We start from the raw sequence: 10626 nt of genomic DNA, 5'->3' as shown, positions 1-10626 counted from the left end.
CAATGCTGAAGAAGCGGAATGGTGGAAAAGTATTAAGTGAGGATGAGAGTGACTAATATGGTTGTGGCACTTCAATCTGTAACCACTTTGTCTTACAATCATGTGATGTACAATGTAAAATTTTGAAAGGGGTAATTTTATAAGTGCGAGTGAATTTGTAAATCTGTAGTCCCTTGATTCTTAAACTATAGTTTGTTTTAAATAATTTGACACATAGTTTTGAAATTTAGAAATAGAAGTGCTGATTGTTTTGTACAAGTGTATTTTTGTAAATGTGTATTACTCCTGTAAGTGTTTTTTTAAAATGTTTGTCCTAACATATAAATATATATGTTATATTACATTCGTATTTGGTGCTTTGTTTATCAATTTCCCGTGCCACCTGGCAATTATCAATTTCCATTGAAAGGTAGGGAAGCTGACCATCTCAGTTGAATCAAACATCAAATGCATATTAATTCTGTAGCATTATCTTTTATTGAGCTCAGAGAATCACAGTTAAGAGCACTTGACTAATTTACTGCTTACTACTAGATAAATAACAGCACAATGTTACAAGCAATAAGAGTTAAATTTTTTACAGGGCAGTTTTACAACCATACAACACAACTATAAGCCAAAGGTTTTATCTACACAAGCATAGGGACTGAAAATGCAAGAGTAGGCTTGACAAGAAAAGCAACTACATCAAAATAGAGCAATTGAAAATAGTTCAGGTTTAAGCATAAAGTACAGTGGTTTCAAATGACCAGAGTGAGAAATGTAATAGAGAGCACGAAAGCAAGTTGAATTTGCAGCAGCAGAAGGAAGCCGTCATGCCTGAAGTATTGAAGCACATAGCAAAAATTTCAAATAAATGTTAAGCTTTTCTAAAATTTTAAATGGAAAAATCTTTGGTGAAGGAAGCATGGTAATTCAAAAAGCAAAAGATATGCAACATCTAACGTCGCGTTTCACTCACGGCAGAGAAAAAAAGATGCAGAAAAAGGTTGTGGCAGAAGCAGAAAGAGAGGCAAAAAACTAAAAAGGTGCTCAAAAAGCTAAAATAAATGCATGCACAAAATATCAGTTATTTACTAGCTAATCTAATCAATTTCTGTAGAGGGGGGGGGGGGACAAGATAAACAGTGAACTTTCTACTGGGTATGGTGGTTGCCCCACAACATGCTGCTGAAGGTTATTCAATTCCCAAATTGCTATTTGACAAGTTACTCCAAAGTAAAAAGACAATAACAGAATGCTGCAGTACCAGGGTGACTCCAAAACAGATGGCACCCAGCCAGCCAGACTCTACAATGATTGGCACAGTTCATTTTACACAACAGCCAGTTATTTAACTCCTATCCACTATCGGCAATGAGAACATGAAAACCTCCCTTAAATAATAGCTTTCGAACATTCTGAAGATTACACATACCACATATATGTTAACAACTTCATGGGTAAAAACATATTCATAGTATAACAGTATACAGTATTAACAAAGCTGAACTCACAAGGAAGAATATCTGAGAAATATATGGCCAACCTGATGGTCACGTACAATGTTGACAAGATATGCACTATGTTTCAAGAATGATTTTAGATACATACAGAAATACTGCTTGAAGAACAAGTATATGGATATCAACATGTGAGAGGCTTGACAAAAATAGCAACAGAAGCCAAATAGAGCAATGAAAATAGGCAACTACATTTGTTGCAATAAGACAAGCCACAAATAATATAAAGCAGGAAGTGAGAGAATATAAACGTTGCATTGATAGAGTAGGAAGCAAAGATAACAAAGCTCCAGCAAATAATAAAAATAAATAAAAAAACAATGTGGAGGTTTGAAAAGCAGAAGCGAACAGGTACATTATTACAAACTTTTCCACTGCAAACAACCTCAGCACACACGCATTTCAAATGAAATTAAATATAGTAGGGAACGTAACTTTACAACATTACAAGCGTTACAACAATTTACATACAGACAGTTCGACACAATCAATAGATTAGATTAGATAGTTTATCACAGACAGAAGTACTTAATTAAAAAGCACATAAAACTCATTAACAGTGTTTAGAAATTGGTCATAGCCAAAGAGCCTGCCAATTTGACTTTATAAAGAAACAACAATGCAATCAACATGCAGGCAGGTTTCAGAGAACTCACAAGAGGCAAAACAGGAAAACAAAGCATAAAAATAGAAATAAAATACTGAGGTTTTAAGCAAGCAAAAATGTGGTGGTCTTTGGGAAAAAAATTAAGGCAAGCAACAAATAAGCAATAGTTGAATTTGCAGCAGGAGAAAGCATGGACATATACCAGTAAGTACTGGAGCAACAGGCAACATACAACGAGCATTAATAATGATATCAGCATGCACCCACGTCCAACTGAAGTTTTGAAAACAAAAAAGAGGGGGGGGGAGAGAAACGAAAAGGCTTCATGGAACAGCAGAGGGTAGAAAAGTAGAAAGCAGACTACTGTACATGCATGAAGTTATGCAGGAAAACTGACTTTTACAGAAGCTCGAGCAAGGACAGACAATTCCATTCCAAATAAAGCAAACGGAGGCAAACCATGCATTCTTGAAAACTAGTCAAGCACAAAGCAAGCAACAGAAATTCAAGAATTTGCAACTAAAGAATTAGACACACAGTCAAAGAATACCAAAGCATCACACACCAAACAAAAATGATAAGAATTAGAAATAATAGGTGGGCATACGCAGGAAAGTTCAATAGGAGATTCAAGACGGCTCAGAAATAGGAGAGGATTACAGAGGTCTATGAATCACAAAATAAGGAATCAGACATATCAAGTATTGTTGGGTGTCTATGGGGTGGGGATGAAGGGAGAGAAGCAAGCATTGCACCAACAAAAGCAAGCAGGAAAGCGCAGTTAATGGCAGGACTCACAAATGATTTGTAACATGAAATAATCCTCACAATTACATATCCCCCAAAACACAAAAAATATGTAAATAGAAAACAAGGTAGCTAGTAAACACATTGAGTAATATTTAACATACAGTAGTTCAGTGCACTCATATCTCCTCACAACTCCATGAGCCTCCCTTACCTACATCTAAATAAAACAGAATTCATGCCAGGCTAAACTTCTAAAACAAGACATTTCACAAGGCAATACTGAAAATACAAAAGGTGAATGCAGTGAATAAATATACACTGAGACACAACAAACAAAATATAAACACAACTAAAATCAGAGTTACAAGAGCATGCTTTTGTCAGGCCCATGACAAGTTGTGAGGAGAGTTGAATAACAGGGTGTCAAACATCTTAGATTAAAACTCTTAAGTTTATATGGACAAGAAATTTAATGCTATAGGTAAGATAAAACTCATATGTTTACTCACACATGACCACAGAATGACAGAAAGCATTGCTGGATCGCGAGGAAGGGGAACAAACTCTTGATACAAGACTAGAAAGCAGGGGAGGCTAGATGCGACAGGGAATGTAGCATTTATCCAAAGTGTACAAGCATTCGGAAGGAAGTTTTTCTTTTGATTTTGTTTCTTTTATGCAAGACAGCAACAGACTAGAGATCAAGAAAGAAAAGGCAAAATTTGAATTTGCAAGATCAGACAAAAGCATGGCAAAATAGAAGCACAAAGCAATTAACAATCCACAGCAAGCAAAAGCAATGGTAAAATAAAAAACAAAAACCACGCTTGCATTAAGAGGTCATAGAACAAAGCACACAATTTTCAGAGCAAGAAAAAGCAGGAAGAAGGCAAAGCAACGAGAAATCAACATACAAAGAAAGAAAAGCCAACAGGGGAACACAACTCTTTGAAACATAATGTGGTCATGTGCGAAAGTAAGACATAACGATCACAGACACAAATTACAAAACCGTTTTAAAACAAGACATAATTTAGAACTTGACATATAATAATATTTACTTAAATACTAATTGATATGATGAGGCCGGCACATAATAACATTTGAAACAAGAATCATATTTAAGAAAGCTTAATTATTTCCCTTCACAACTGTCAGATAAGCAACAAACACCTAGATAATTAATTAATTAATTCTAAACTTGAGCTATACAACAACATAATCCTAAGGCATTCAGAACAAAAACAGCAGCAGTAAAGAGACATCAAGATCAGAAGCTATGGTTACACGCAACAATATGGCAAAGAAGCAGAGCATGTAGCTTGCATTTAGAGAAAATACTACTCATGCATTGTAGGAATTAAAAGGCAAAGAAAACACTAAAACTAACCCAGCAAAATCTAACTACAGCAACTACAGAAGCTTCAAAAATGTAGGCACATTCAAAATGTGAAGGGAATGTGAAAAATATATACATCTGAGCACATCTGAGAGCACCCATGAACAGAAATCTGTTTGGCCCCCATCATCATCACAGACATGATGAGACAAACTCCACAATGCTAGAGAGGCTGCTTCGATAATGACAAAAATGGAGAAGGCTAATTTATAAAATCTTTTGTGGAGGAAAAATTTCAATAGAACTGTTTTAACCCTACCATCATTAGATAGATACTGGAACATACCATAAAAATCAATAGCACATATGTTACACATAATTTCTTAGTTTAAATAAGAGGAGGGGACTTAAAACACTAAAGAGGTCTGCTTTGATAATAGAAACATCTCAGTGAATACTAGCAGATGAATAAGTTTCGCATGATGCAGTGTGCAGATTCAGATGGATCGTATTTTCACAACCATCCCAGCAGTAACCTGGGCACGATCAATCTGCATGAACAAAAGAGAACAGTTACAAAGCTGACGAAACAAACAGAGTCTAATAGCTCACAATCTTATTAAAACAGGGCACTTACCTGCCATGGGTAACAAGCAATACTGGTGGTCAAGGCTGTTTCATCAATAATCCGACTCGATCCTCCACGGAACCTACAACAAACAATTAATGGTTATAAGTTCAACAAATGTTTTGAAATCAAATTCTGCTGAGTCCAAGTCATTTGACTTTGATAATCACCTCATCACAATCCAACACAGACTGGTGTCTCAAAGATCACGTTCACTGCGAAATCACCATCCACAGTTTCTCCACGAAGAATAATCTCAATGCACAGCTCACGACCTGTTGACGTGAAAAGCAAATGATTAAAGCTATCCAAGTTCTTTGTAAATTTACTTCGGGGAAACGTTCCCAGATTCAGTGAGTATTCTAGAGTAGGCTCTGTGAGAAGCAAGTGCTCTAGGCAATCTTAACCTCACTCCGTCTGGACACATAATGGGCACCGCGTTCGAATTCGATAAGTTAAGGACTCACCTCGGATTTCAGAAGTTTACTTGAGATTCTAGAACGACGTCTAACAGAGCTCATCACGAAATAGACACACCAAACATCCAACCACCGCTCACCTGTTGAAATGAAAAGAAATCAGGCACAAATCAAGGGGTGTAACTCGACACGGGCGAGCTTTCACAGGAGCAGTAGTTCGGATTAATGTTGATCGTTAATTTGAGCCGGCCAAACACGTCGGAACAAAGCAAAACTAAATTTAGGAAAGGTGCCACAACGCATCCTAACCCCTTGCGCGACACGAACGTAACGGCCGTGAAAATCAAACGCTAGGGGCTCTCCAAACGAGTATCAACAATCAGAATATTTTAAATTCAAATTTAACATTATTTACGACACATAATCCAACCGCGAAGTCGATCCAAGAAGTTACTGCAAATTCGGATCGGAGGGAAAATCAACAAGCCGCCATGACAGTTTTCCTCCGTGACCTACCGACACTCCAGCAGTGCCAACCTACCAACCTTGAAACTCGGTCATTTTGGTGTTGGTGCAGCATTGGCTGCCTAACTCCACGGCGCTAAGCTCGCACGGTGCAGGGAAGTCCATGATCCTCTTAGTTACACTACATCGCGCCCTCGGCGTAGTCCACTGATAGGGGGCTGGGTGCAATCAGGGAAGTCTAAAACCATCTAAGTGGACTTTAGTTGAAATATGCTTGCAGTGGTCACCAACAAGTCTCAATGGCCAACCCCACACCAGGAGTCTGGTTCTGGCGAACGCTGTAGCCAGACCAGCCTAAGGTCCGTCTTTTCCTCACCCCCTCTCGCCTGCAAGCTCCTATGCTGCCCGTGCTGTGAAAAGACGGACCTTAGGCTGGTCTCACTGTATGATCGCCTTGTGCAATGCCCCCCCCCCCAACAAACCAAACGGACAACACACTAGAGAGAAGACAGTAGAGTGTAGGTGCGTAACACATGGCGTTTGGTATTGAGGTGTACACTTTGAGAAACCATTCGAGTGCATATCACTTGATCCTTTCGAGAAGCGTTCGATAGCCAGAACCACATTTACAGGAGTAGGCTTGGCTTTCACCTGCGAGTCGCATGTTTACATCACTATTACACGTGAGAAACAGTTGACCGCAAGTGTACTGACAACCACACACTGGAGAGAAACCTGTTGAGTGAATGTGTAACACACGGTAGTGGGGTGCACACGTTTGAGAAATCATTCGAGTGCGCAGTAGCGCCACTTTATCGCAAACATTTGAGCGAACCACACACTGGAGAGAAGCCATCGAGTGGCAGGTGCGAAGCACACGACGTTTGGGAGTAGCGTGTACTACATACATACACGTCTGAGAAACCATTCGACCCATGATAAGCCATGGAGCGACAGGTGCGTAACACTCGACGTTTGGAGGTCGCGTTCTCACATCACCTTTGCACACGAAAAACAGTTGATTGCAACCATTCTCAGAACCACACACAGGTGAAACGCCCTTCGAGTGCAGCTGAGCCTTACCATTGGGTGCACTCGTTCCACTCAGTGATTACCGAGCGGCGCACAATGGTGGAGATCCCCGCTGCCTAACTCCACGGCGCTAAGCTCTCACGGCGCAGGGAAGTCCATGGTCCTCGTAGTTACACTTACATCGTGCCCTCGGCGAAGTCTACTGAAACGGGGCTGGGCGCAGGCAGGGAAGTCTAAAAGACCATCTAACTGGACTTTAGTTGAAATATGCTCGCAGCGGTCACCAACGATCGACTTGTTCAATGGTATGAACCCCCCCGCCCCCCCAAAAAAAAACAACAAAAAAAGGACAACACAATGAAGAGAAGCCAGCCGAGTGTAAGGTGCGTAAGCGTAACACATGGCGTTTGGTACTGAGGTGTAACTTTGTGAGGAACTATTGGACTGACGTCACTTGATCCTTTCGGGAAGCATTCGATAGCGAGAACAACATAAACAGAGATTGGAAAGTAGTCTAGGCTTTCGCCCGCCTGCGAGTCGCGTGTTTACATCACTTTTACACGTGAGAAACAGTTGACCGCAAGTGTACTGACAACCACACACTGGAGAGGAACACAACAAGTGTGTAACACGCCCAGCCGTCGGGGAGTCGCGTCAACACGTTTGAGAAACCATACGAGTGCCCATGAGAACCACACACTGGCGAGTAGCCTAGGATGTCGCCTGCAAATGCGTAACACATGACGTTAGAGGAGTCGCGTGTACACATCACCTTACGAGAAACAGTTGACAACACCATTCTGAGAACCACACACAGGAGTAAAGCCGTTTGAGTGCCGATGACTAGTGCCTTACCGTTAAGTGCACTGACTACGCACGCACTCCATCTCGTACTTACCGAGTATCGCGTGTGTCGCACATTGACGGAGATCCCTGACTGCCTTGCAATACTGCATAAATGACTGAAAACTAGGTTCGCTTGGTTTGGATAGTTACACAAGAACGGTTATTGTTTTCGTCGTCGTCGTAAGTTGTGTTCAAAAGAGAACGCTCCTCCGGGCCCTCCACACGGCACTTTTACCACCCGAAAAGTGCAGGAGTCAGCAACTACTTCAGCAACTGCATGGAACAGGGTGCATGGGTGCATCTCTCCATCAGTGAGGTAAACACCATCAGCACTCCTCCAGCCACAGGAAAAGCGACGTTCGTGCAATCAGACAAAACATAAAAGAAATTTGGGTTAGCAAAGAATGTTTTCAATGATAGCGTCGTGCAAAACAAATGGAGTAGTAGGCAACTCAATCAACACGGATGTGAATCGGCAGTGTACCTCACAGGCGCGAGTACTCGTACTATCTAAATAAAACTTATGGCGGTTAACGACAACGCCCCTTCCCCTCCCCAGAAACGTGCCAATGTGGAATTCACATGAAATGCGCCACCAATCCGTAATATTGTACCAGGTGGATGAATCAGCCAATGCCCATTTAAGATTATTGGTATTACCAAGGCTCCCTTGTCTTACCCTGACACGTATAGCTGCTCCTTGCCCCCCTAAACTCGCCACCTCGTCATGACCATATACCGGGTGATTCAGAGCACGCGCCGCTGTCGGCGGGTTTGCCTACTCTGTCCGCCCGTCAGGCGCCATAGCCCCTAGGGTATGCTCTGAATCACCCGGTTCACACTACCTCCTGAACACATGTAGGTATCCAGGAGGTACTGCATACATGTACACACTTGAGTTTCCACAGCATTGTTTTCTGGAACTGGGTGTGGCACCTCTCAGCCCTCCGTGTGCACTGGAGAAGTTCTCCGCATTTGTCTTTGTCACGATATGTTCTGTTAAAAGACACTCTGATTTCCGGAATGTCAAGGTCAAGGAAAAACCAGGTCGGAGAAAAAATAGGTCGGAGTAAAGCCAGGTCGGAGAATTTTTTTTGCCTTTTTTGGGGATCCGTCACTATACCGGGGTCGGAGAAAAAAAGGTCGGAGAAACGAACTGCACCGCGTGGCCCGGCGTGGCCCCACCCCGTGGACCCCGTGGCGCGCACTGCGGCCCGGCCGGGGCCTCGGACGGGCGCACTGCCCGCCTGTACAGTACACTTTGGGCCGCACGTACGTGTATACACACACTCGCGCAGCCCGCGCCAAAAGCAGCCCCGTCCGACTAAAGCCGCCAATTTTATTATCACCATACGCCGCCCGCTAGCAGAACTCCCTTTACAAGCAGGAAAAGGAGGTCAGAGAGGAAATGAGAGAGAGAGAGCGAGTGGAGAAAAAAGTATCGCGATGAGGGCGTTATCTTTTGTCAGCATTTGTATAAAAGGGAATATTGCCACGGCGTCGGCCCGTCACTGTCACGTCGTCGAATCGCGAGAGGCCTCCCGACAGAAAGCAGATATCCTGGTTTCGGGGTATCCAAACCCATATATAACTCTCGCGGATACCATGATGCTGTCGAACGGTTCAACGATACCCAGTCGGGTGGCGCGGGGGCCGCAACAACCAACACGCCAAGCCACCTTGGCCCAGTGTTTGTTGCGGACTTGCAACCCCCGGCGCCTCGCGCTCGTAAAATGTTGGCGATCTGCGGGTAAAAATAGAAACGCCGGCTGAAGCCGTTGTCTCGCGGCCCCAAGACGTCGGCGTCGGCGCCGCCTCTGAAGAGCGCCGCGCCCGTCGTCTTGTCTTGCCGTTAAGATCTCCCCGATTTACGTTAACATTTGTCGTCGGTTTCGGACCTGGATCTCCTTCTACTCCTTATGTCCAACCCGGACTGTGCCACCCCACAAATAAATTGTCTCGGTGAATTGATATTTCACCGTAAGCTACCACGTATTACTTCACCGTAAGCCACGGTGGATATCACTGTATACGTTACGGTGAATAACAATGAATAAGTTACGGTGATCCAACCTTGCTTCACCGTAAGTTTACGACGTTGCGCCTAGCTTTGCCGTTAGTTACAGTGCTGCACGGTGAAATCTCCCACGCCGTAAGCTTTCTCCAGTGCCCTGCAGTGTGGCCTGCGACTGACAGCGGGTAGGTGCCGGGGCGCTCGCTTCAGGCGCGCTCGCCGCGTGGTTGGGGTTGGTCGCGAGCGGGGCAGGCGCCGCTGGCGCCTGGCGCCCCCGGCCGCGGCCCTGGCGCACTCCCAAAGGGGTGACAATGTCGCGCGGAAGCGTTGTTTCAGGGCCGCGTGGGGACGGGCCTAAGTGCTCCCACCACGCCGTGCACCCCTACAGATTTTCGGGGCGACCACCACGCCGCGTCGTCGACGGCGGCCCGGCCGGCCTGGACCCTGCCCCGCCGGCGCGGCGGCGCGTGGGGGAGGGGGCGGGAGAGAGAGGGAGAGAGAGGGAGGGAGAGGAAGGGAGAGGGAGGGAGAGGGGCCTCTGGCTCGTCTGCTCCCATCCCATCCCGTCCCGTATCGTCAACTCAGTTGCCGGCATGACGGAGGCCGTGACGGAGCAGGCCGCCGCCGGGGCCGCCGCCGAGTGCGGGTGCGGGAGCGAGGGCGGGAGCGCGTCGTCGTGCGCTGGGAGTGAGGCGCGCAGCTCGCCGTCGTGTGGATTAGAACTGCGCCGGCGACACAGCCACGAGAAGGAGAGTCGGTGCGACTGCCCGCAGGAGTCCCATAGGTGTGTTCTCACCCCGCCCGCCTTCCTTCAAAACTAACGCAGTAAGAAAAGAAAGAAAAACAACAAGGAAGCAGAATAAAACTTTTCAAAGAAAGTCAATTAGAAGTGTGTGAAGTCGTTGTGTTTCTAAGCAGGCGGTTTGGACTGTACTAAGCAATACTTAAGGGAAAGGAAATGCACTTGTAGATTAAACCCACGATACTATAGGGTCAGCAAGTTTGTAAGAATAGCGCTGCAGAG

The 10626-nt window shown here is 44.6% G+C and overlaps 1 protein-coding gene and 1 long non-coding RNA gene across 5 annotated transcripts in view; both read right to left on the bottom strand.

The window, feature by feature from the left end:
- The window catches only part of LOC113215858 (uncharacterized), a 35146-nt gene that overhangs the window by 16147 nt on the left and 8373 nt on the right, over nucleotides 1-10626 (bottom strand). The gene's annotated exons all lie outside the window — the stretch shown is intronic.
- On the bottom strand, nucleotides 455-6177 carry LOC113214678 (uncharacterized). Of its 4 annotated transcripts, none has more exons than XR_008011752.1 (5): nucleotides 5661-6177; nucleotides 5294-5385; nucleotides 4997-5101; nucleotides 4836-4908; nucleotides 455-4749 (listed from the first exon to the last, which is right to left on the bottom strand). It is a non-coding gene; the product is annotated as an uncharacterized LOC113214678 (long non-coding RNA). The 4 variants fall into 4 exon arrangements; XR_008011753.1 differs by having other exon boundaries at nucleotides 5676-6177; XR_008011751.1 differs by having other exon boundaries at nucleotides 5791-6177.

The sequence above is a fragment of the Frankliniella occidentalis genome, unplaced genomic scaffold, assembly GCF_000697945.3.
Source record: "Frankliniella occidentalis isolate FOCC.00 unplaced genomic scaffold, Focc_3.1 Scaffold212, whole genome shotgun sequence".
Taxonomy (NCBI): Eukaryota; Metazoa; Arthropoda; class Insecta; order Thysanoptera; family Thripidae; genus Frankliniella; species Frankliniella occidentalis.
This window is presented reverse-complemented; position numbering and strand designations above follow the sequence as displayed.